Raw genomic sequence first — 27,346 nt, 5'->3', positions numbered from 1 at the left:
ATGACATTTTGCATCAATTTTTCTACAGTCCAAAAAATCAATTTTCTGATGAAAAACGATGACCCGTGACCTGTCGAAATTTCTCCAGATTGTCAGAAATGGAAATTTTTTAATGTTTAATTTTTTGACTGCAAATGACTATTCCATGTAAATTATCACTTTTGGAACACAAATAAGTGTTTTTAGAGTTACTTTAATGCCTGAAATTGGTCGAAATAGAAGCTTCTGAATAGGTGAAAAAGTCTATAATAATGGCAATTTTGGTCACATTGAGGCTTTAAAAAGAAGTTATTCAACATGAGGCACATTCCAAATGACATTTTGCATCAATTTTTCTACAGTCCAAAAAATCAATTTTCTGATGAAAAACGATGACCCGTGACCTGTCGAAATTTCTCCAGATTGTCAGAAATGGAAATTTTTTAATGTTTAATTTTTTGACTGCAAATGACTATTCCGTGTAAATTATCACTTTTGGAACAAAAATAAGTGTGTTTAAGTCACTTTAATGTCTGAAATTGGTCGAAATAGAAGCTTCTGAATAGGAGAAAAAGTCTATAATAATGGCAATTTTGGTCACATTGAGGCTTTAAAAAGAAGGTATTCAACATGAGGCACATTCCAAATGACATTTTGAATCAATTTTTCTACAGTCCAAAAAATCAGTTTTCTGATGAAAAACGATGACCCGTGACCTGCCAAAATTTCTCCAGATTGTCAGAAATGGAAATTTTTTAATGTTTAATTTTTTGACTGCAAATGACTATTCCATGTAAATTATCACTTTTGGAACAAAAATAAGTGTATTTAGAGTTACTGTAATGCCTGAAATAGGTCGAAATAGAAGCTTCTGAATAGGAGAAAAAGTCTATAATAATGGCAATTTTGGTCACATTGAGGCTTTAAAAAGAAGTTATTCAACATGAGGCACATTCCAAATGACATTTTGAATCAATTTTTCTACAGTCCAAAAAATCAATTTTCTTATGAAAAACAACGACCCGTGACCTGTCGAAATTTCTCCAGATGGTCAGAAATGGAAATTTTTTAATGTTTAATTTTTTGACTGCAAATGACTATTCCATGTAAATTATCACTTTTGGAACAAAAATAAGTGTGTTTAGAGTCACTAATGCCTGAAATTGGTCATAATAGAAGCTTCTGAATAGGAGAATAAGTCTGTAATAATGGCAATTTTGGTCACATTGAGGCTTTAAAAAGTAGTTATTCAACATGAGGCACATTCCAAATGACATTTTGAATACATTTTTCTACAGTCGAAAAAATCAATTTTCTGATGAAAAACGATGACCCGTGACCTGTCAAAATTTCTTCAGATGGTCAGAAATTGAATTTTTTTTAATGTTTAATTTTATGACTGCAAATGACTATTCCATGTAAATGATCACTTTTGGAATAAAAATAAGTGTGTTTAGAGTCACTTTAATGCCTGAAATTGGTCGAAATAGAAGCTTCTGAATAGGAGAAAAAGTCTGTAATAATGGCAATTTTGGTCACATTGAGGCTTTAAAAAGAAGTTATTCAACATGAGGCACATTCCAAATGACATTTTGAATCAATTTTTCTACAGTCCAAAAAATCAATTTTCTGATGAAAAACGATGACCCGTGACCTGTCGAAATTTCTCCAGATGGTCAGAAATGGAAATTTTTTAATGTTTATTTTTTGACTGCAAATGACTATTCCGTGTAAATTATCACTTTTGGAACAAAAATAAGTGTGTTTAAGTCACTTTAATGCCTGAAATTGGTCGAAATAGAAGCTTCTGAATAGGAGAAAAAGTCTGTAATAATGGCAATTTTGGTCACATTGAGGCTTTAAAAAGTAGTTATTCAACATGAGGCACATTCCAAATGACATTTTGCATCAATTTTTCTACAGTCCAAAAAATCAATTTTCTGATGAAAAACGATGACCCGTGACCTGTCGAAATTTCTCCAGATGGTCAGAAATGGAAATTTTTTAATGTTTAATTTTTTGACTGCAAATGACTATTCCGTGTAAATTATCACTTTTGGAACAAAAATAAGTGTGTTTAAGTCACTTTAATGTCTGAAATTGGTCGAAATAGAAGCTTCTGAATAGGAGAAAAAGTCTGTAATAATGGCAATTTTGGTCACATTGAGGCTTTAAAAAGTAGTTATTCAACATGAGGCACATTCCAAATGACATTTTGAATCAATTTTTCTACAGTCCAAAAAATCAATTTTCTGATGAAAAACGATGACCCGTGACCTGTCGAAATTTCTCCAGATGGTCAGAAATGGAAATTTTTTAATGTTTAATTTTTTGACTGCAAATGACTATTCCGTGTAAATTATCACTTTTGGAACAAAAATAAGTGTGTTTAAGTCACTTTAATGCCTGAAATTGGTCGAAATAGAAGCTTCTGAATAGGAGAAAAAGTCTGTAATAATGGCAATTTTGGTCACATTGAGGCTTTAAAAAGTAGTTATTCAACATGAGGCACATTCCAAATGACATTTTGAATAAATTTTTCTACATTACAAAAAACCAATTTTCTGATGAAAAACGATGACCCGTGACCTGTCAAAATTTCTTCAGATGGTCAGAAATTGAATTTTTTTTAATGTTTAATTTTATGACTGCAAATGACAATTCCATGTAAATTATCACTTTTGGAATAAAAATAAGTGTGTTTAGAGTCACTTTAATGCCTGAAATTGGTCGAAATAGAAGCTTCTGAATAGGAGAAAAAATCTGTAATAATGGCAATTTTGGTCACATTGAGGCTTTAAAAAGTAGTTATTCAACATGAGGCACATTCCAAATGACATTTTGCATCAATTTTTCTACAGTCCAAAAAATCAATTTTCTGATGAAAAACGATGACCCGTGACCTGTCGAAATTTCTCCAGATTGTCAGAAATGGAAATTTTTTAATGTTTAATTTTTTGACTGCAAATGACTATTCCATGTAAATTATCACTTTTGGAACACAAATAAGTGTTTTTAGAGTTACTTTAATGCCTGAAATTGGTCGAAATAGAAGCTTCTGAATAGGTGAAAAAGTCTATAATAATGGCAATTTTGGTCACATTGAGGCTTTAAAAAGAAGTTATTCAACATGAGGCACATTCCAAATGACATTTTGCATCAATTTTTCTACAGTCCAAAAAATCAATTTTCTGATGAAAAACGATGACCCGTGACCTGTCGAAATTTCTCCAGATTGTCAGAAATGGAAATTTTTTAATGTTTAATTTTTTGACTGCAAATGACTATTCCGTGTAAATTATCACTTTTGGAACAAAAATAAGTGTGTTTAAGTCACTTTAATGTCTGAAATTGGTCGAAATAGAAGCTTCTGAATAGGAGAAAAAGTCTATAATAATGGCAATTTTGGTCACATTGAGGCTTTAAAAAGAAGGTATTCAACATGAGGCACATTCCAAATGACATTTTGAATCAATTTTTCTACAGTCCAAAAAATCAGTTTTCTGATGAAAAACGATGACCCGTGACCTGCCAAAATTTCTCCAGATTGTCAGAAATGGAAATTTTTTAATGTTTAATTTTTTGACTGCAAATGACTATTCCATGTAAATTATCACTTTTGGAACAAAAATAAGTGTATTTAGAGTTACTGTAATGCCTGAAATAGGTCGAAATAGAAGCTTCTGAATAGGAGAAAAAGTCTATAATAATGGCAATTTTGGTCACATTGAGGCTTTAAAAAGAAGTTATTCAACATGAGGCACATTCCAAATGACATTTTGAATCAATTTTTCTACAGTCCAAAAAATCAATTTTCTTATGAAAAACAACGACCCGTGACCTGTCGAAATTTCTCCAGATGGTCAGAAATGGAAATTTTTTAATGTTTAATTTTTTGACTGCAAATGACTATTCCATGTAAATTATCACTTTTGGAACAAAAATAAGTGTGTTTAGAGTCACTAATGCCTGAAATTGGTCATAATAGAAGCTTCTGAATAGGAGAATAAGTCTGTAATAATGGCAATTTTGGTCACATTGAGGCTTTAAAAAGTAGTTATTCAACATGAGGCACATTCCAAATGACATTTTGAATACATTTTTCTACAGTCGAAAAAATCAATTTTCTGATGAAAAACGATGACCCGTGACCTGTCAAAATTTCTTCAGATGGTCAGAAATTGAATTTTTTTTAATGTTTAATTTTATGACTGCAAATGACTATTCCATGTAAATGATCACTTTTGGAATAAAAATAAGTGTGTTTAGAGTCACTTTAATGCCTGAAATTGGTCGAAATAGAAGCTTCTGAATAGGAGAAAAAGTCTGTAATAATGGCAATTTTGGTCACATTGAGGCTTTAAAAAGAAGTTATTCAACATGAGGCACATTCCAAATGACATTTTGAATCAATTTTTCTACAGTCCAAAAAATCAATTTTCTGATGAAAAACGATGACCCGTGACCTGTCGAAATTTCTCCAGATGGTCAGAAATGGAAATTTTTTAATGTTTATTTTTTGACTGCAAATGACTATTCCGTGTAAATTATCACTTTTGGAACAAAAATAAGTGTGTTTAAGTCACTTTAATGCCTGAAATTGGTCGAAATAGAAGCTTCTGAATAGGAGAAAAAGTCTGTAATAATGGCAATTTTGGTCACATTGAGGCTTTAAAAAGTAGTTATTCAACATGAGGCACATTCCAAATGACATTTTGCATCAATTTTTCTACAGTCCAAAAAATCAATTTTCTGATGAAAAACGATGACCCGTGACCTGTCGAAATTTCTCCAGATGGTCAGAAATGGAAATTTTTTAATGTTTAATTTTTTGACTGCAAATGACTATTCCGTGTAAATTATCACTTTTGGAACAAAAATAAGTGTGTTTAAGTCACTTTAATGTCTGAAATTGGTCGAAATAGAAGCTTCTGAATAGGAGAAAAAGTCTGTAATAATGGCAATTTTGGTCACATTGAGGCTTTAAAAAGTAGTTATTCAACATGAGGCACATTCCAAATGACATTTTGAATCAATTTTTCTACAGTCCAAAAAATCAATTTTCTGATGAAAAACGATGACCCATTACCTGTCGAAATTTCTCCAGATGGTCAGAAATGGAAATTTTTTAATGTTTAATTTTTTGACTGCAAATGACTATTCCATGTAAATTATCACTTTTGGAACAAAAATAAGTGTGTTTAGTGTCACTAATGCCTGAAATTGGTCAAAATAGAAGCTTCTGAATAGGAGAATAAGTCTGTAATAATGGCAATTTTGGTCACATTGAGGCTTTAAAAAGTAGTTATTCAACATGAGGCACATTCCAAATGACATTTTGAATAAATTTTTCTACAGTCCAAAAAATCAATTTTCTGATGAAAAACGATGACCCGTGACCTGTCAAAATTTCTTCAGATGGTCAGCAATTGAATTTTTTTTAATGTTTAATTTTATGACTGCAAATGACTATTCCATGTAAATGATCACTTTTGGAATAAAAATAAGTGTGTTTAGAGTCACTTTAATGCCTGAAATTGGTCGAAATAGAAGCTTCTGAATAGGAGAAAAAGTCTGTAATAATGGCAATTTTGGTCACATTGAGGCTTTAAAAAGAAGTTATTCAACATGAGGCACATTCCAAATGACATTTTGAATCAATTTTTCTACAGTCCAAAAAATCAATTTTCTGATGAAAAACGATGACCCGTGACCTGTCGAAATTTCTCCAGATGGTCAGAAATGGAAATTTTTTAATATTTAATTTTTTGACTGCAAATGACTATTCCGTGTAAATTATCACTTTTGGAACAAAAATAAGTGTGTTTAAGTCACTTTAATGCCTGAAATTGGTCGAAATAGAAGCTTCTGAATAGGAGAAAAAGTCTGTAATAATGGCAATTTTGGTCACATTGAGGCTTTAAAAAGTAGTTATTCAACATGAGGCACATTCCAAATGACATTTTGCATCAATTTTTCTACAGTCCAAAAAATCAATTTTCTGATGAAAAACGATGACCCGTGACCTGTCGAAATTTCTCCAGATTGTCAGAAATGGAAATTTTTTAATGTTTAATTTTTTGACTGCAAATGACTATTCCATGTAAATTATCACTTTTGGAACACAAATAAGTGTTTTTAGAGTTACTTTAATGCCTGAAATTGGTCGAAATAGAAGCTTCTGAATAGGAGAAAAAGTCTATAATAATGGCAATTTTGGTCACATTGAGGCTTTAAAAAGAAGTTATTCAACATGAGGCACATTCCAAATGACATTTTGAATCAATTTTTCTACAGTCCAAAAAATCAGTTTTCTGATGAAAAACGATGACCCGTGACCTGTCGAAATTTCTCCAGATTGTCAGAAATGGAAATTTTTTAATGTTTAATTTTTTGACTGCAAATGACTATTCCATGTAAATTTTCACTTTTGGAACACAAATAAGTGTTTTTAGAGTTACTTTAATGCCTGAAATTGGTCGAAATAGAAGCTTCTGAATAGGAGAAAAAGTCTATAATAATGGCAATTTTGGTCACATTGAGGCTTTAAAAAGAAGTTATTCAACATGAGGCACATTCCAAATGACATTTTGAATCAATTTTTCTACAGTCCAAAAAATCAGTTTTCTGATGAAAAACGATGACCCGTGACCTGTCGAAATTTCTCCAGATTGTCAGAAATGGAAATTTTTTAATGTTTAATTTTTTGACTGCAAATGACTATTCCATGTAAATTTTCACTTTTGGAACAAAAATAAGTGTATTTAGAGTTACATTAATGCCTGAAATTGGTCGAAATAGAAGCTTCTGAATAGGAGAATAAGTCTGTAATAATGGCAATTTTGGTCACATTGAGGCTTTAAAAAGTAGTTATTCAACATGAGGCACATTCCAAATGACATTTTGAATAAATTTTTCTACATTACAAAAAACCAATTTTCTGATGAAAAACAATGACCCGTGACCTGTCAAAATTTCTTCAGATGGTCAGAAATTGAATTTTTTTTAATGTTTAATTTTATGACTGCAAATGACAATTCCATGTAAATTATCACTTTTGGAATAAAAATAAGTGTGTTTAGAGTCACTTTAATGCCTGAAATTGGTCGAAATAGAAGCTTCTGAATAGGAGAAAAAATCTGTAATAATGGCAATTTTGGTCACATTGAGGCTTTAAAAAGTAGTTATTCAACATGAGGCACATTCCAAATGACATTTTGCATCAATTTTTCTACAGTCCAAAAAATCAATTTTCTGATGAAAAACGATGACCCGTGACCTGTCGAAATTTCTCCAGATTGTCAGAAATGGAAATTTTTTAATGTTTAATTTTTTGACTGCAAATGACTATTCCATGTAAATTATCACTTTTGGAACACAAATACGTGTTTTTAGAGTTACTTTAATGCCTGAAATTGGTCGAAATAGAAGCTTCTGAATAGGTGAAAAAGTCTATAATAATGGCAATTTTGGTCACATTGAGGCTTTAAAAAGAAGTTATTCAACATGAGGCACATTCCAAATGACATTTTGCATCAATTTTTCTACAGTCCCAAAAATCAATTTTCTGATGAAAAACGATGACCCGTGACCTGTCGAAATTTCTCCAGATTGTCAGAAATGGAAATTTTTTAATGTTTAATTTTTTGACTGCAAATGACTATTCCGTGTAAATTATCACTTTTGGAACAAAAATAAGTGTGTTTAAGTCACTTTAATGTCTGAAATTGGTCGAAATAGAAGCTTCTGAATAGGAGAAAAAGTCTATAATAATGGCAATTTTGGTCACATTGAGGATTTAAAAAGAAGGTATTCAACATGAGGCACATTCCAAATGACATTTTGAATCAATTTTTCTACAGTCCAAAAAATCAGTTTTCTGATGAAAAACGATGACCCGTGACCTGCCAAAATTTCTCCAGATTGTCAGAAATGGAAATTTTTAATGTTTAATTTTTTGACTGCAAATGACTATTCCATGTAAATTATCACTTTTGGAACAAAAATAAGTGTATTTAGAGTTACTGTAATGACTGAAATAGGTCGAAATACAAGCTTCTGAATAGGAGAAAAAGTCTATAATAATGGCAATTTTGGTCACATTGAGGCTTTAAAAAGAAGTTATTCAACATGAGGCACATTCCAAATGACATTTTGAATCAATTTTTCTACAGTCCAAAAAATCAATTTTCTTATGAAAAACAATGACCCGTGACCTGTCGAAATTTCTCCAGATGGTCAGAAATGGAAATTTTTTAATGTTTAATTTTTTGACTGCAAATGACTATTCCATGTAAATTATCACTTTTGGAACAAAAATAAGTGTGTTTAGAGTCACTAATGCCTGAAATTGGTCATAATAGAAGCTTCTGAATAGGAGAATAAGTCTGTAATAATGGCAATTTTGGTCACATTGAGGCTTTAAAAAGTAGTTATTCAACATGAGGCACATTCCAAATGACATTTTGAATACATTTTTCTACAGTCGAAAAAATCAATTTTCTGATGAAAAACGATGACCCGTGACCTGTCAAAATTTCTTCAGATGGTCAGAAATTGAATTTTTTTTAATGTTTAATTTTATGACTGCAAATGACTATTCCATGTAAATGATCACTTTTGGAATAAAAATAAGTGTGTTTAGAGTCACTTTAATGCCTGAAATTGGTCGAAATAGAAGCTTCTGAATAGGAGAAAAAGTCTGTAATATAGGCAATTTTGGTCACATTGAGGCTTTAAAAAGAAGTTATTCAACATGAGGCACATTCCAAATGACATTTTGAATCAATTTTTCTACAGTCCAAAAAATCAATTTTCTGATGAAAAACGATGACCCGTGACCTGTCGAAATTTCTCCAGATGGTCAGAAATGGAAATTTTTTAATGTTTAATTTTTTGACTGCAAATGACTATTCCGTGTAAATTATCACTTTTGGAACAAAAATAAGTGTGTTTAAGTCACTTTAATGCCTGAAATTGGTCGAAATAGAAGCTTCTGAATAGGAGAAAAAGTCTGTAATAATGGCAATTTTGGTCACATTGAGGCTTTAAAAAGTAGTTATTCAACATGAGGCACATTCCAAATGACATTTTGCATCAATTTTTCTACAGTCCAAAAAATCAATTTTCTGATGAAAAACGATGACCCGTGACCTGTCGAAATTTCTCCAGATGGTCAGAAATGGAAATTTTTTAATGTTTAATTTTTTGACTGCAAATGACTATTCCATGTAAATTATCACTTTTGGAACAAAAATAAGTGTGTTTAAGTCACTTTAATGTCTGAAATTGGTCGAAATAGAAGCTTCTGAATAGGAGAAAAAGTCTGTAATAATGGCAATTTTGGTCACATTGAGGCTTTAAAAAGTAGTTATTCAACATGAGGCACATTCCAAATGACATTTTGAATCAATTTTTCTACAGTCCAAAAAATCAATTTTCTGATGAAAAACGATGACCCATTACCTGTCGAAATTTCTCCAGATGGTCAGAAATGGAAATTTTTTAATGTTTAATTTTTTGACTGCAAATGACTATTCCATGTAAATTATCACTTTTGGAACAAAAATAAGTGTGTTTAGTGTCACTAATGCCTGAAATTGGTCAAAATAGAAGCTTCTGAATAGGAGAATAAGTTTGTAATAATGGCAATTTTGGTCACATTGAGGCTTTAAAAAGTAGTTATTCAACATGAGGCACATTCCAAATGACATTTTGAATAAATTTTTCTACAGTCCAAAAAATCAATTTTCTGATGAAAAACGATGACCCGTGACCTGTCAAAATTTCTTCAGATGGTCAGCAATTGAATTTTTTTTAATGTTTAATTTTATGACTGCAAATGACTATTCCATGTAAATGATCACTTTTGGAATAAAAATAAGTGTGTTTAGAGTCACTTTAATGCCTGAAATTGGTCGAAATAGAAGCTACTGAATAGGAGAAAAAGTCTGTAATAATGGCAATTTTGGTCACATTGAGGCTTTAAAAAGAAGTTATTCAACATGAGGCACATTCCAAATGACATTTTGAATCAATTTTTCTACAGTCCAAAAAATCAATTTTCTGATGAAAAACGATGACCCGTGACCTGTCGAAATTTCTCCAGATGGTCAGAAATGGAAATTTTTTAATGTTTAATTTTTTGACTGCAAATGACTATTCCGTGTAAATTATCACTTTTGGAACAAAAATAAGTGTGTTTAAGTCACTTTAATGCCTGAAATTGGTCGAAATAGAAGCTTCTGAATAGGAGAAAAAGTCTGTAATAATGGCAATTTTGGTCACATTGAGGCTTTAAAAAGTAGTTATTCAACATGAGGCACATTCCAAATGACATTTTGCATCAATTTTTCTACAGTCCAAAAAATCAATTTTCTGATGAAAAACGATGACCCGTGACCTGTCGAAATTTCTCCAGATGGTCAGAAATGGAAATTTTTTAATGTTTAATTTTTTGACTGCAAATGACTATTCCGTGTAAATTATCACTTTTGGAACAAAAATAAGTGTGTTTAAGTCACTTTAATGTCTGAAATTGGCCGAAATAGAAGCTTCTGAATAGGAGAAAAAGTCTATAATAATGGCAATTTTGGTCACATTGAGGCTTTAAAAAGAAGGTATTCAACATGAGGCACATTCCAAATGACATTTTGAATCAATTTTTCTACAGTCCAAAAAATCAGTTTTCTGATGAAAAACGATGACCCGTGACCTGCCAAAATTTCTCCAGATTGTCAGAAATGGAAATTTTTTAATGTTTAATTTTTTGACTGCAAATGACTATTCCATGTAAATTATCACTTTTGGAACACAAATAAGTGTTTTTAGAGTTACTTTAATGCCTGAAATTGGTCGAAATAGAAGCTTCTGAATAGGAGAAAAAGTCTATAATAATGGCAATTTTGGTCACATTGAGGCTTTAAAAAGAAGTTATTCAACATGAGGCACATTCCAAATGACATTTTGAATCAATTTTTCTACAGTCCAAAAAATCAGTTTTCTGATGAAAAACGATGACCCGTGACCTGTCGAAATTTCTCCAGATTGTCAGAAATGGAAATTTTTTCATGTTTAATTTTTTGACTGCAAATGACTATTCCATGTAAATTATCACTTTTGGAACAAAAATAAGTGTATTTAGAGTTACATTAATGCCTGAAATTGGTCGAAATAGAAGCTTCTGAATAGGAGAAAAAGTCTATAATAATGGCAATTTTGGTCACATTGAGGCTTTAAAAAGAAGTTATTCAACATGAGGCACATTCCAAATGACATTTTGCATCAATTTTTCTACAGTCCAAAAAATCAATTTTCTGATGAAAAACGATGACCCGTGACCTGTCGAAATTTCTCCAGATTGTCAGAAATGGAAATTTTTTAATGTTTAATTTTTTGACTGCAAATGACTATTCCATGTAAATTATCACTTTTGGAACACAAATAAGTGTTTTTAGAGTTACTTTAATGCCTGAAATTGGTCGAAATAGAAGCTTCTGAATAGGTGAAAAAGTCTATAATAATGGCAATTTTGGTCACATTGAGGCTTTAAAAAGAAGTTATTCAACATGAGGCACATTCCAAATGACATTTTGCATCAATTTTTCTACAGTCCAAAAAATCAATTTTCTGATGAAAAACGATGACCCGTGACCTGTCGAAATTTCTCCAGATTGTCAGAAATGGAAATTTTTTAATGTTTAATTTTTTGACTGCAAATGACTGTTCCATGTAAATTATCACTTTTGGAACACAAATAAGTGTTTTTAGAGTTACTTTAATGCCTGAAATTGGTCGAAATAGAAGCTTCTGAATAGGAGAAAAAGTCTGTAATAATGGCAATTTTGGTCACATTGAGGCTTTAAAAAGTAGTTATTCAACATGAGGCACATTCCAAATGACATTTTGAATCAATTTTTCTACAGTCCAAAAAATCAATTTTCTGATGAAAAACAATGACCCGTGACCTGTCCAAATTTCTCCAGATGGTCAGAAATGTAAATTTTTTAATGTTTAATTTTTTGACTGCAAATGACTATTCCATGTAAATTATCACTTTTGGAACAAAAATAAGTGTGTTTAGAGTCACTAATGCCTGAAATTGGTCAAAATAGAAGCTTCTGAATAGGAGAATAAGTCTGTAATAATGGCAATTTTGGTCACATTGAGGCTTTAAAAAGTAGTTATTCAACATGAGGCACATTCCAAATGACATTTTGAATACATTTTTCTACATTACAAAAAACCAATTTTCTGATGAAAAACGATGACCCGTGACCTGTCAAAATTTCTTCAGGTGGTCAGAAATTGAATTTTTTTTAATGTTTAATTTTATGACTGCAAATGACTATTCCGTGTAAATTATCACTTTTGGAACAAAAATAAGTGTGTTTAAGTCACTTTAATGTCTGAAATTGGTCGAAATAGAAGCTTCTGAATAGGAGAAAAAGTCTATAATAATGGCAATTTTGGTCACATTGAGGCTTTAAAAAGAAGGTATTCAACATGAGGCACATTCCAAATGACATTTTGAATCAATTTTTCTACAGTCCAAAAAATCAGTTTTCTGATGAAAAACGATGACCCGTGACCTGCCAAAATTTCTCCAGATTGTCAGAAATGGAAATTTTTTAATGTTTAATTTTTTGACTGCAAATGACTATTCCATGTAAATTATCACTTTTGGAACAAAAATAAGTGTATTTAGAGTTACTGTAATGCCTGAAATAGGTCGAAATAGAAGCTTCTGAATAGGAGAAAAAGTCTATAATAATGGCAATTTTGGTCACATTGAGGCTTTAAAAAGAAGTTATTCAACATGAGGCACATTCCAAATGACATTTTGAATCAATTTTTCTACAGTCCAAAAAATCAATTTTCTTATGAAAAACAATGACCCGTGACCTGTCGAAATTTCTCCAGATGGTCAGAAATGGAAATTTTTTAATGTTTAATTTTTTGACTGCAAATGACTATTCCATGTAAATTATCACTTTTGGAACAAAAATAAGTGTGTTTAGAGTCACTAATGCCTGAAATTGGTCATAATAGAAGCTTCTGAATAGGAGAATAAGTCTGTAATAATGGCAATTTTGGTCACATTGAGGCTTTAAAAAGTAGTTATTCAACATGAGGCACATTCCAAATGACATTTTGAATACATTTTTCTACAGTCGAAAAAATCAATTTTCTGATGAAAAACGATGACCCGTGACCTGTCAAAATTTCTTCAGATGGTCAGAAATTGAATTTTTTTTAATGTTTAATTTTATGACTGCAAATGACTATTCCATGTAAATGATCACTTTTGGAATAAAAATAAGTGTGTTTAAGTCACTTTAATGCCTGAAATTGGTCGAAATAGAAGCTTCTGAATAGGAGAAAAAGTCTGTAATAATGGCAATTTTGGTCACATTGAGGCTTTAAAAAGTAGTTATTCAACATGAGGCACATTCCAAATGACATTTTGCATCAATTTTTCTACAGTCCAAAAAATCAATTTTCTGATGAAAAACGATGACCCGTGACCTGTCGAAATTTCTCCAGATGGTCAGAAATGGAAATTTTTTAATGTTTAATTTTTTGACTGCAAATGACTATTCCGTGTAAATTATCACTTTTGGAACAAAAATAAGTGTGTTTAAGTCACTTTAATGTCTGAAATTGGTCGAAATAGAAGCTTCTGAATAGGAGAAAAAGTCTGTAATAATGGCAATTTTGGTCACATTGAGGCTTTAAAAAGTAGTTATTCAACATGAGGCACATTCCAAATGACATTTTGAATCAATTTTTCTACAGTCCAAAAAATCAATTTTCTGATGAAAAACGATGACCCATTACCTGTCGAAATTTCTCCAGATGGTCAGAAATGGAAATTTTTTAATGTTTAATTTTTTGACTGCAAATGACTATTCCATGTAAATTATCACTTTTGGAACAAAAATAAGTGTGTTTAGTGTCACTAATGCCTGAAATTGGTCAAAATAGAAGCTTCTGAATAGGAGAATAAGTCTGTAATAATGGCAATTTTGGTCACATTGAGGCTTTAAAAAGTAGTTATTCAACATGAGGCACATTCCAAATGACATTTTGAATAAATTTTTCTACAGTCCAAAAAATCAATTTTCTGATGAAAAACGATGACCCGTGACCTGTCAAAATTTCTTCAGATGGTCAGCAATTGAATTTTTTTTAATGTTTAATTTTATGACTGCAAATGACTATTCCATGTAAATGATCACTTTTGGAATAAAAATAAGTGTGTTTAGAGTCACTTTAATGCCTGAAATTGGTCGAAATAGAAGCTTCTGAATAGGAGAAAAAGTCTGTAATAATGGCAATTTTGGTCACATTGAGGCTTTAAAAAGAAGTTATTCAACATGAGGCACATTCCAAATGACATTTTGAATCAATTTTTCTACAGTCCAAAAAATCAATTTTCTGATGAAAAACGATGACCCGTGACCTGTCGAAATTTCTCCAGATGGTCAGAAATGGAAATTTTTTAATGTTTAATTTTTTGACTGCAAATGACTATTCCGTGTAAATTATCACTTTTGGAACAAAAATAAGTGTGTTTAAGTCACTTTAATGCCTGAAATTGGTCGAAATAGAAGCTTCTGAATAGGAGAAAAAGTCTGTAATAATGGCAATTTTGGTCACATTGAGGCTTTAAAAAGTAGTTATTCAACATGAGGCACATTCCAAATGACATTTTGCATCAATTTTTCTACAGTCCAAAAAATCAATTTTCTGATGAAAAACGATGACCCGTGACCTGTCGAAATTTCTCCAGATGGTCAGAAATGGAAATTTTTTAATGTTTAATTTTTTGACTGCAAATGACTATTCCGTGTAAATTATCACTTTTGGAACAAAAATAAGTGTGTTTAAGTCACTTTAATGTCTGAAATTGGCCGAAATAGAAGCTTCTGAATAGGAGAAAAAGTCTATAATAATGGCAATTTTGGTCACAGTGAGGCTTTAAAAAGAAGGTATTCAACATGAGGCACATTCCAAATGACATTTTGAATCAATTTTTCTACAGTCCAAAAAATCAGTTTTCTGATGAAAAACGATGACCCGTGACCTGCCAAAATTTCTCCAGATTGTCAGAAATGGAAATTTTTTAATGTTTAATTTTTTGACTGCAAATGACTATTCCATGTAAATTATCACTTTTGGAACACAAATAAGTGTTTTTAGAGTTACTTTAATGCCTGAAATTGGTCGAAATAGAAGCTTCTGAATAGGAGAAAAAGTCTGTAATAATGGCAATTTTGGTCACATTGAGGCTTTAAAAAGTAGTTATTCAACATGAGGCACATTCCAAATGACATTTTGAATCAATTTTTCTACAGTCCAAAAAATAAATTTTCTGATGAAAAACGATGACCCGTGACCTGTCGAAATTTCTCCAGATGGTCAGAAATGGAAAATTTTTTATGTTTAATTTTTTGACTGCAAATGACTATTCCGTGTAAATTATCACTTTTGGAACAAAAATAAGTGTGTTTAAGTCACTTTAATGTCTGAAATTGGTCGAAATAGAAGCTTCTGAATAGGAGAAAAAGTCTATAATAATGGCAATTTTGGTCACATTGAGGCTTTAAAAAGAAGGTATTCAACATGAGGCACATTCCAAATGACATTTTGAATCAATTTTTCTACAGTCCAAAAAATCAGTTTTCTGATGAAAAACGATGACCCGTGACCTGCCGAAATTTCTCCAGATTGTCAGAAATGGAAATTTTTTAATGTTTAATTTTTTGACTGCAAATGACTATTCCATGTAAATTATCACTTTTGGAACAAAAATAAGTGTATTTAGAGTTACTTTAATGCCTGAAATAGGTCGAAATAGAAGCTTCTGAATAGGAGAAAAAGTCTATAATAATGGCAATTTTGGTCACATTGAGGCTTTAAAAAGAAGTTATTCAACATGAGGCACATTCCAAATGACATTTTGAATCAATTTTTCTACAGTCCAAAAAATCAATTTTCTGATGAAAAACAATGACCCGTAACCTGTCGAAATTTCTCCAGATGGTCAGAAATGTAAATTTTTTAATGTTTAATTTTTTGACTGCAAATGACTATTCCATGTAAATTATCACTTTTGGAACAAAAATAAGTGTGTTTAGAGTCACTTTAATGCCTGAAATTGGTCAAAATAGAAGCTTCTGAATAGGAGAAAAAGTCTATAATAAAGGCAATTTTGGTCACATTCAGGCTTTAAAAAGAAGTTATTCAACATGAGGCACATTCCAAATGACATTTTGAATCAATTTTTCTACAGTCCAAAAAATCAGTTTTCTGATGAAAAACGATGACCCGTGACCTGTCGAAATTTCTCCAGATTGTCAGAAATGGAAATTTTTTAATGTTTAATTTTTTGACTGCAAATGACTATTCCATGTAAATTTTCACTTTTGGAACAAAAATAAGTGTATTTAGAGTTACATTAATGCCTGAAATTGGTCGAAATAGAAGCTTCTGAATAGGAGAAAAAGTCTATAATAATGGCAATTTTGGTCACATTGAGGCTTTAAAAAGAAGTTATTCAACACGAGGCACATTCCAAATGACATTTTGAATCAATTTTTCTACAGTCCAAAAAATCAATTTACTGATGAAAAACAATGACCCGTGACCTGTCCAAATTTCTCCAGATGGTCAGAAATGTAAATTTTTTAATGTTTAATTTTTTGACTGCAAATGACTATTCCATGTAAATTATCACTTTTGGAACAAAAATACGTGTGTTTAGAGTCACTAATGCCTGAAATTGGTCAAAATAGAAGCTTCTGAATAGGAGAATAAGTCTGTAATAATGGCAATTTTGGTCACATTGAGGCTTTAAAAAGTAGTTATTCAACATGAGGCACATTCCAAATGACATTTTGAATACCTTTTTCTACATTACAAAAAACCAATTTTCTGATGAAAAACGATGACCCGTGACCTGTCAAAATTTCTTCAGATGGTCAGAAATTGAATTTTTTTTAATGTTTAATTTTATGACTGCAGATGACAATTCCATGTAAATTATCACTTTTGGAACAAAAATAAGTGTGTTTAGAGTCACTTTAATGCCTGAAATTGGTCGAAATAGAAGCTTCTGAATAGGAGAAAAAATCTGTAATAATGGCAATTTTGGTCACATTGAGGCTTTAAAAAGTAGTTATTCAACATGAGGCACATTCCAAATGACATTTTGCATCAATTTTTCTACAGTCCAAAAAATCAATTTTCTGATGAAAAACGATGACCCGTGACGTGTCGAAATTTCTCCAGATTGTCAGAAATGGAAATTTTTTAATGTTTAATTTTTTGACTGCAAATGACTATTCCATGTAAATTATCACTTTTGGAACACAAATAAGTGTTTTTAGAGTTACTTTAATGCCTGAAATTGGTCGAAATAGAAGCTTCTGAATAGGTGAAAAAGTCTATAATAATGGCAATTTTGGTCACATTGAGGCTTTAAAAAGAAGTTATTCAACATGAGGCACATTCCAAATGACATTTTGCATCAATTTTTCTACAGTCCAAAAAATCAATTTTCTGATGAAAAACGATGACCCGTGACCTGTCGAAATTTCTCCAGATTGTCAGAAATGGAAATTTTTTAATGTTTAATTTGTTGACTGCAAATGACGATTCCGTGTAAATTATCACTTTTGGAACAAAAATAAGTGTGTTTAAGTCACTTTAATGTCTGAAATTGGTCGAAATAGAAGCTTCTGAATAGGAGAAAAAGTCTATAATAATGACAATTTTGGTCACATTGAGGCTTTAAAAAGAAGGTATTCAACATGAGGCACATTCCAAATGAAATTTTGAATCAATTTTTCTACAGTCCAAAAAATCAGTTTTCTGATGAAAAACGATGACCCGTGACCTGCCAAAATTTCTCCAGATTGTCAGAAATGGAAATTTTTTAATGTTTAATTTTTTGACTGCAAATGACTATTCCATGTAAATTATCACTTTTGGAACAAAAATAAGTGTATTTAGAGTTACTGTAATGCCTGAAATAGGTCGAAATAGAAGCTTCTGAATAGGAGAAAAAGTCTATAATAATGGCAATTTTGGTCACATTGAGGCTTTAAAAAGAAGTTATTCAACATGAGGCACATTCCAAATGACATTTTGAATCAATTTTTCTACAGTCCAAAAAATCAATTTTCTTATGAAAAACAATGACCCGTGACCTGTCGAAATTTCTCCAGATGGTCAGAAATGGAAATTTTTTAATGTTTAATTTTTTGACTGCAAATGACTATTCCATGTAAATTATCACTTTTGGAACAAAAATAAGTGTGTTTAGAGTCACTAATGCCTGAAATTGGTCATAATAGAAGCTTCTGAATAGGAGAATAAGTCTGTAATAATGGCAATTTTGGTCACATTGAGGCTTTAAAAAGTAGTTATTCAACATGAGGCACATTCCAAATGACATTTTGAATACATTTTTCTACAGTCCAAAAAATCAATTTTCTGATGAAAAACGATGACCCGTGACCTGTCAAAATTTCTTCAGATGGTCAGAAATTGAATTTTTTTTAATGTTTAATTTTATGACTGCAAATGACTATTCCATGTAAATGATCACTTTTGGAATAAAAATAAGTGTGTTTAGAGTCACTTTAATGCCTGAAATTGGTCGAAATAGAAGCTTCTGAATAGGAGAAAAAGTCTGTAATAATGGCAATTTTGGTCACATTGAGGCTTTAAAAAGAAGTTATTCAACATGAGGCACATTCCAAATGACATTTTGAATCAATTTTTCTACAGTCCAAAAAATCAATTTTCTGATGAAAAACGATGACCCGTGACCTGTCGAAATTTCTCCAGATGGTCAGAAATGGAAATTTTTTAATGTTTAATTTTTTGACTGCAAATGACTATTCCGTGTAAATTATCACTTTTGGAACAAAAATAAGTGTGTTTAAGTCACTTTAATGCCTGAAATTGGTCGAAATAGAAGCTTCTGAATAGGAGAAAAAGTCTGTAATAATGGCAATTTTGGTCACATTGAGGCTTTAAAAAGTAGTTATTCAACATGAGGCACATTCCAAATGACATTTTGCATCAATTTTTCTACAGTCCAAAAAATCAATTTTCTGATGAAAAACGATGACCCGTGACCTGTCGAAATTTCTCCAGATGGTCAGAAATGGAAATTTTTTAATGTTTAATTTTTTGACTGCAAATGACTATTCCGTGTAAATTATCACTTTTGGAACAAAAATAAGTGTGTTTAGTGTCACTAATGCCTGAAATTGGTCAAAATAGAAGCTTCTGAATAGGAGAATAAGTCTGTAATAATGGCAATTTTGGTCACATTGAGGCTTTAAAAAGTAGTTATTCAACATGAGGCACATTCCAAATGACATTTTGAATAAATTTTTCTACAGTCCAAAAAATCAATTTTCTGATGAAAAACGATGACCCGTGACCTGTCAAAATTTCTTCAGATGGTCAGCAATTGAATTTTTTTTAATGTTTAATTTTATGACTGCAAATGACTATTCCATGTAAATGATCACTTTTGGAATAAAAATAAGTGTGTTTAGAGTCACTTTAATGCCTGAAATTGGTCGAAATAGAAGCTTCTGAATAGGAGAAAAAGTCTGTAATAATGGCAATTTTGGTCACATTGAGGCTTTAAAAAGAAGTTATTCAACATGAGGCACATTCCAAATGACATTTTGAATCAATTTTTCTACAGTCCAAAAAATCAATTTTCTGATGAAAAACGATGACCCGTGACCTGTCGAAATTTCTCCAGATGGTCAGAAATGGAAATTTTTTAATGTTTAATTTTTTGACTGCAAATGACTATTCCGTGTAAACTATCACTTTTGGAACAAAAATAAGTGTGTTTAAGTCACTTTAATGCCTGAAATTGGTCGAAATAGAAGCTTCTGAATAGGAGAAAAAGTCTGTAATAATGGCAATTTTGGTCACATTGAGGCTTTAAAAAGTAGTTATTCAACATGAGGCACATTCCAAATGACATTTTGCATCAATTTTTCTACAGTCCAAAAAATCAATTTTCTGATGAAAAACGATGACCCGTGACCTGTCGAAATTTCTCCAGATGGTCAGAAATGGAAATTTTTTAATGTTTAATTTTTTGACTGCAAATGACTATTCCGTGTAAATTATCACTTTTGGAACAAAAATAAGTGTGTTTAAGTCACTTTAATGTCTGAAATTGGCCGAAATAGAATCTTCTGAATAGGAGAAAAAGTCTGTAATAATGGCAATTTTGGTCACATTGAGGCTTTAAAAAGTAGTTATTCAACATGAGGCACATTCCAAATGACATTTTGCATCAATTTTTCTACAGTCCAAAAAATCAATTTTCTGATGAAAAACGATGACCCGTGACCTGTCGAAATTTCTCCAGATTGTCAGAAATGGAAATTTTTTAATGTTTAGTTTTTTGACTGCACATGACTATTCCATGTAAATTATCACTTTTGGAGCACAAATAAGTGTTTTTAGAGTTACTTTAATGCCTGAAATTGGTCGAAATAGAAGCTTCTGAATAGGAGAAAAAGTCTGTAATAATGGCAATTTTGGTCACATTGAGGCTTTAAAAAGTAGTTATTCAACATGAGGCACATTCCAAATGACATTTTGAATCAATTTTTCTACAGTCCAAAAAATCAATTTTCTGATGAAAAACGATGACCCGTGACCTGTCGAAATTTCTCCAGATGGTTAGAAATGGAAATTTTTTAATGTTTAATTTTTTGACTGCAAATGACTATTCCGTGTAAATTATCACTTTTGGAACAAAAATAAGTGTGTTTAAGTCACTTTAATGTCTGAAATTGGTCGAAATAGAAGCTTCTGAATAGGAGAAAAAGTCTATAATAATGGCAATTTTGGTCACATTGAGGCTTTAAAAAGAAGGTATTCAACATGAGGCACATTCCAAATGACATTTTGAATCAATTTTTCTACAGTCCAAAAAATCAGTTTTCTGATGAAAAACGATGACCCGTGACCTGCCAAAATTTCTCCAGATTGTCAGAAATGGAAATTTTTAATGTTTAATTTTTTGACTGCAAATGACTATTCCATGTAAATTATCACTTTTGGAACAAAAATAAGTGTATTTAGAGTTACTGTAATGACTGAAATAGGTCGAAATACAAGCTTCTGAATAGGAGAAAAAGTCTATAATAATGGCAATTTTGGTCACATTGAGGCTTTAAAAAGAAGTTATTCAACATGAGGCACATTCCAAATGACATTTTGAATCAATTTTTCTACAGTCCAAAAAATCAATTTTCTTATGAAAAACAATGACCCGTGACCTGTCGAAATTTCTCCAGATGGTCAGAAATGGAAATTTTTTAATGTTTAATTTTTTGACTGCAAATGACTATTCCATGTAAATTATCACTTTTGGAACAAAAATAAGTGTGTTTAGAGTCACTAATGCCTGAAATTGGTCATAATAGAAGCTTCTGAATAGGAGAATAAGTCTGTAATAATGGCAATTTTGGTCACATTGAGGCTTTAAAAAGTAGTTATTCAACATGAGGCACATTCCAAATGACATTTTGAATACATTTTTCTACAGTCCAAAAAATCAATTTTCTGATGAAAAACGATGACCCGTGACCTGTCAAAATTTCTTCAGATGGTCAGAAATTGAATTTTTTTAATGTTTAATTTTATGACTGCAAATGACTATTCCATGTAAATGATCACTTTTGGAATAAAAATAAGTGTGTTTAGAGTCACTTTAATGCCTGAAATTGGTCGAAATAGAAGCTTCTGAATAGGAGAAAAAGTCTGTAATAATGGCAATTTTGGTCACATTGAGGCTTTAAAAAGTAGTTATTCAACATGAGGCACATTCCAAATGACATTTTGCATCAATTTTTCTACAGTCCAAAAAATCAATTTTCTGATGAAAAACAATGACCCGTGACCTGTCGAAATTTCTCCAGATGGTCAGAAATGGAAATTTTTTAATGTTTAATTTTTTGACTGCAAATGACTATTCCGTGTAAATTATCACCTTTGGAACAAAAATAGGTGTGTTTAGAGTTACTTTAATGCCTGAAATTGGTCGAAATAGAAGCTTCTGAATAGGAGAAAAAGTCTGTAATAATGGCAATTTTGGTCACATTGAGGCTTTAAAAAGTAGTTATTCAACATGAGGCACATTCCAAATGACATTTTGAATCAATTTTTCTACAGTCCAAAAAATCAATTTTCTGATGAAAAACGATGACCCGTGACCTGTCGAAATTTCTCCAGATGGTCAGAAATGGAAATGTTTTAATGTTTAATTTTTTGACTGCAAATGACTATTCCGTGTAAATTATCACTTTTGGAACAAAAATAAGTGTGTTTAAGTCACTTTAATGCCTGAAATTGGTCGAAATAGAAGCTTCTGAATAGGAGAAAAAGTCTGTAATAATGGCAATTTTGGTCACATTGAGGCTTTAAAAAGAAGTTATTCAACATGAGGCACATTCCAAATGACATTTTGAATCAATTTTTCTACAGTCCAAAAAATCAGTTTTCTGATGAAAAACGATGACCCGTGACCTGTCGAAATTTCTCCAGATTGTCAGAAATGTAAATTTTTTAATGTTGAATTTTTTGACTGCAAATGACTATTCCATGTAAATTATCACTTTTGGAACAAAAATAAGTGTGTTTAGAGTCACTAATGCCTGAAATTGGTCAAAATAGAAGCTTCTGAATAGGAGAATAAGTCTGTAATAATGGCAATTTTGGTCACATTGAGGCTTTAAAAAGTAGTTATTCAACATGAGGCACATTCCAAATGACATTTTGAATAAATTTTTCTACAGTCCAAAAAATCAATTTTCTGATGAAAAACGATGACCCGTGACCTGTCAAAATTTCTTCAGATGGTCAGCAATTGAATTTTTTTTAATGTTTAATTTTATGACTGCAAATGACTATTCCATGTAAATGATCACTTTTGGAATAAAAATAAGTGTGTTTAGAGTCACTTTAATGCCTGAAATTGGTCGAAATAGAAGCTTCTGAATAGGAGAAAAAGTCTGTAATAATGGCAATTTTGGTCACATTGAGGCTTTAAAAAGAAGTTATTCAACATGAGGCACATTCCAAATGACATTTTGAATCAATTTTTCTACAGTCCAAAAAATCAGTTTTCTGATGAAAAACGATGACCCGTGACCTGTCGAAATTTCTCCAGATTGTCAGAAATGTAAATTTTTTAATGTTTAATTTTTTGACTGCAAATGACTATTCCATGTAAATTATCACTTTTGGAACAAAAATAAGTGTGTTTAGAGTCACTAATGCCTGAAATTGGTCAAAATAGAAGCTTCTGAATAGGAGAATAAGTCTGTAATAATGGCAATTTTGGTCACATTGAGGCTTTAAAAAGTAGTTATTCAACATGAGGCACATTCCAAATGACATTTTGAATAAATTTTTCTACAGTCCAAAAAATCAATTTTCTGATGAAAAACGATGACCCGTGACCTGTCAAAATTTCTTCAGATGGTCAGCAATTGAATTTTTTTTAATGTTTAATTTTATGACTGCAAATGACTATTCCATGTAAATGATCACTTTTGGAATAAAAATAAGTGTGTTTAGAGTCACTTTAATGCCTGAAATTGGTCGAAATAGAAGCTTCTGAATAGGAGAAAAAGTCTGTAATAATGGCAATTTTGGTCACATTGAGGCTTTAAAAAGAAGTTATTCAACATGAGGCACATTCCAAATGACATTTTGAATCAATTTTTCTACAGTCCAAAAAATCAATTTTCTGATGAAAAACGATGACCCGTGACCTGTCGAAATTTCTCCAGATGGTCAGGAATGGAAATTTTTTAATGTTTAATTTTTTGACTGCAAATGACTATTCCGTGTAAATTATCACTTTTGGAACAAAAATAAGTGTGTTTAAGTCACTTTAATGCCTGAAATTGGTCGAAATAGAAGCTTCTGAATAGGAGAAAAAGTCTGTAATAATGGCAATTTTGGTCACATTGAGGCTTTAAAAAGTAGTTATTCAACATGAGGCACATTCCAAATGACATTTTGCATCAATTTTTCTACAGTCCAAAAAATCAATTTTCTGATGAAAAACGATGACCCGTGACCTGTCGAAATTTCTCCAGATGGTCAGAAATGGAAATTTTTTAATGTTTAATTTTTTGACTGCAAATGACTATTCCGTGTAAATTATCACTTTTGGAACAAAAATAAGTGTGTTTAAGTCACTTTAATGTCTGAAATTGGTCGAAATAGAAGCTTCTGAATAGGAGAAAAAGTCTATAATAATGGCAATTTTGGTCACATTGAGGCTTTAAAGAAGGTATTCAACATGAGGCACATTCCAAATGACATTTTGAATCAATTTTTCTACAGTCCAAAAAATCAGTTTTCTGATGAAAAACGATGACCCGTGACCTGCCAAAATTTCTCCAGATTGTCAGAAATGGAAATTTTTTAATGTTTAATTTTTTGACTGCAAATGACTATTCCATGTAAATTATCACTTTTGGAACACAAATAAGTGTTTTTAGAGTTACTTTAATGCCTGAAATTGGTCGAAATAGAAGCTTCTGAATAGGAGAAAAAGTCTATAATAATGGCAATTTTGGTCACATTGAGGCTTTAAAAAGAAGTTATTCAACATGAGGCACATTCCAAATGACATTTTGAATCAATTTTTCTACAGTCCAAAAAATCAGTTTTCTGATGAAAAACGATGACCCGTGACCTGTCGAAATTTCTCCAGATTGTCAGAAATGGAAACTTTTTAATGTTTAATTTTTTGACTGCAAATGACTATTCCATGTAAATTATCACTTTTGGAACAAAAATAAGTGTATTTAGAGTTACTTTAATGCCTGAAATAGGTCGAAATAGAAGCTTCTGAATAGGAGAAAAAGTCTATAATAATGGCAATTTTGGTCACATTGAGGCTTTAAAAAGAAGTTATTCAACATGAGGCACATTCCAAATGACATTTTGAATCAATTTTTCTACAGTCCAAAAAATCAATTTTCTGATGAAAAACAATGACCCGTGACCTGTCGAAATTTCTCCAGATGGTCAGAAATGTAAATTTTTTTATGTTTAATTTTTTGACTGCAAATGACTATTCCATGTAAATTATCACTTTTGGAACAAAAATAAGTGTGTTTAGAGTAGGGGTGGGCGGAATTTGCGGAATTAACCTTCGCAAATTATCGCGAGAATGTTTAAAATTATCGCAAACAAGCAGAAATATCGCGAAGATGCGGAAGTTTTTTTCCGGCATGTTCGCGCGATTTTCTGCATGGTTGCGGGTCGCCAACTTACCCATGTGGCTGCTTGCGGGCGCGGCCATCTTGTTTTGAGTTGTTCTCGCGGTGCATGATCGCGAGAAGAAAGACGTGATCGCGCGACGCATGACGTCACTGCGGGCGCGAACTGTCGCGAGACAGCGCAAATGGCTAAAAACAATACAACATCTCATGGAGAACGCGACCGGATCAAGAAAACTTGTCGGCGAACGCAGGGATTCAGGTAAGGCGATCGCGCGCGAGAATGTATCATTTTACAGCGCGAGCAAGAAACAAATTATCGCCAAGCTGCGGAAACCGGAATTTTTGACATTTTCGCGCTCTCCGCGGAACGCAAAAATGTCAAATTATCGCAATTTCCGCGAACGGAACGAAATTTTTGCCCAGGCCTAGTTTAGAGTCACTAATGCCTGAAATTGGTCAAAATAGAAGCTTCTGAATAGGAGAATAAGTCTGTAATAATGGCAATTTTGGTCACATTGAGGCTTTAAAAAGTAGTTATTCAACATGAGGCACATTCCAAATGACATTTTGAATCAATTTTTCTACAGTCCAAAAAATCAGTTTTCTGATGAAAAACGATGACCTGTGACCTGTCGAAATTTCTCCAGATTGTCAGAAATGGAAATTTTTTAATGTTTAATTTTTTGACTGCAAATGACTATTCCATGTAAATTATCACTTTTGGAACAAAAATAAGTGTATTTAGAGTTACATTAATGCCTGAAATTGGTCGAAATAGAAGCTTCTGAATAGGAGAAAAAGTCTATAATAATGGCAATTTTGGTCACATTGAGGCTTTAAAAAGAAGTTATTCAACATGAGGCACATTCCAAATGACATTTTGAATCAATTTTTCTACAGTCCAAAAAATCAATTTTCTGATGAAAAACAATGACCCGTGACCTGTCCAAATTTCTCCAGATGGTCAGAAATGTAAATTTTTTAATGTTTAATTTTTTGACTGCAAATGACTATTCCATGTAAATTATCACTTTTGGAACAAAAATAAGTGTGTTTAGAGTCACTAATGCCTGAAATTGGTCAAAATAGAAGCTTCTGAATAGGAGAATAAGTCTGTAATAATGGCAATTTTGGTCACATTGAGGCTTTAAAAAGTAGTTATTCAACATGAGGCACATTCCAAATGACATTTTGAATAAATTTTTCTACATTACAAAAAACCAATTTTCTGATGAAAAACGATGACCCGTGACCTGTCAAAATTTCTTCAGATGGTCAGAAATTGATTTTTTTTTAATGTTTAATTTTATGACTGCAAATGACAATTCCATGTAAATTATCACTTTTGGAACAAAAATAAGTGTGTTTAAGTCACTTTAATGTCTGAAATTGGTCGAAATAGAAGCTTCTGAATAGGAGAAAAAGTCTGTAATAATGGCAATTTTGGTCACATTGAGGCTTTAAAAAGTAGTTATTCAACATGAGGCACATTCCAAATGACATTTTGAATCAATTTTTCTACAGTCCAAAAAATCAATTTTCTGATGAAAAACGATGACCCATTACCTGTCGAAATTTCTCCAGATGGTCAGAAATGGAAATTTTTTAATGTTTAATTTTTTGACTGCAAATGACTATTCCGTGTAAATTATCACTTTTGGAACAAAAATAAGTGTGTTTAGTGTCACTAATGCCTGAAATTGGTCAAAATAGAAGCTTCTGAATAGGAGAATAAGTCTGTAATAATGGCAATTTTGGTCACATTGAGGCTTTAAAAAGTAGTTATTCAACATGAGGCACATTCCAAATGACATTTTGAATAAATTTTTCTACAGTCCAAAAAATCAATTTTCTGATGAAAAACGATGACCCGTGACCTGTCAAAATTTCTTCAGATGGTCAGCAATTGAATTTTTTTTAATGTTTAATTTTATGACTGCAAATGACTATTCCATGTAAATGATCACTTTTGGAATAAAAATAAGTGTGTTTAGAGTCACTTTAATGCCTGAAATTGGTCGAAATAGAAGCTTCTGAATAGGAGAAAAAGTCTGTAATAATGG

The sequence above is a fragment of the Triturus cristatus genome, chromosome 9 (assembly GCF_964204655.1).
Source record: "Triturus cristatus chromosome 9, aTriCri1.1, whole genome shotgun sequence".
Taxonomy (NCBI): domain Eukaryota; kingdom Metazoa; phylum Chordata; class Amphibia; order Caudata; family Salamandridae; genus Triturus; species Triturus cristatus.
This window is presented reverse-complemented; position numbering follows the sequence as displayed.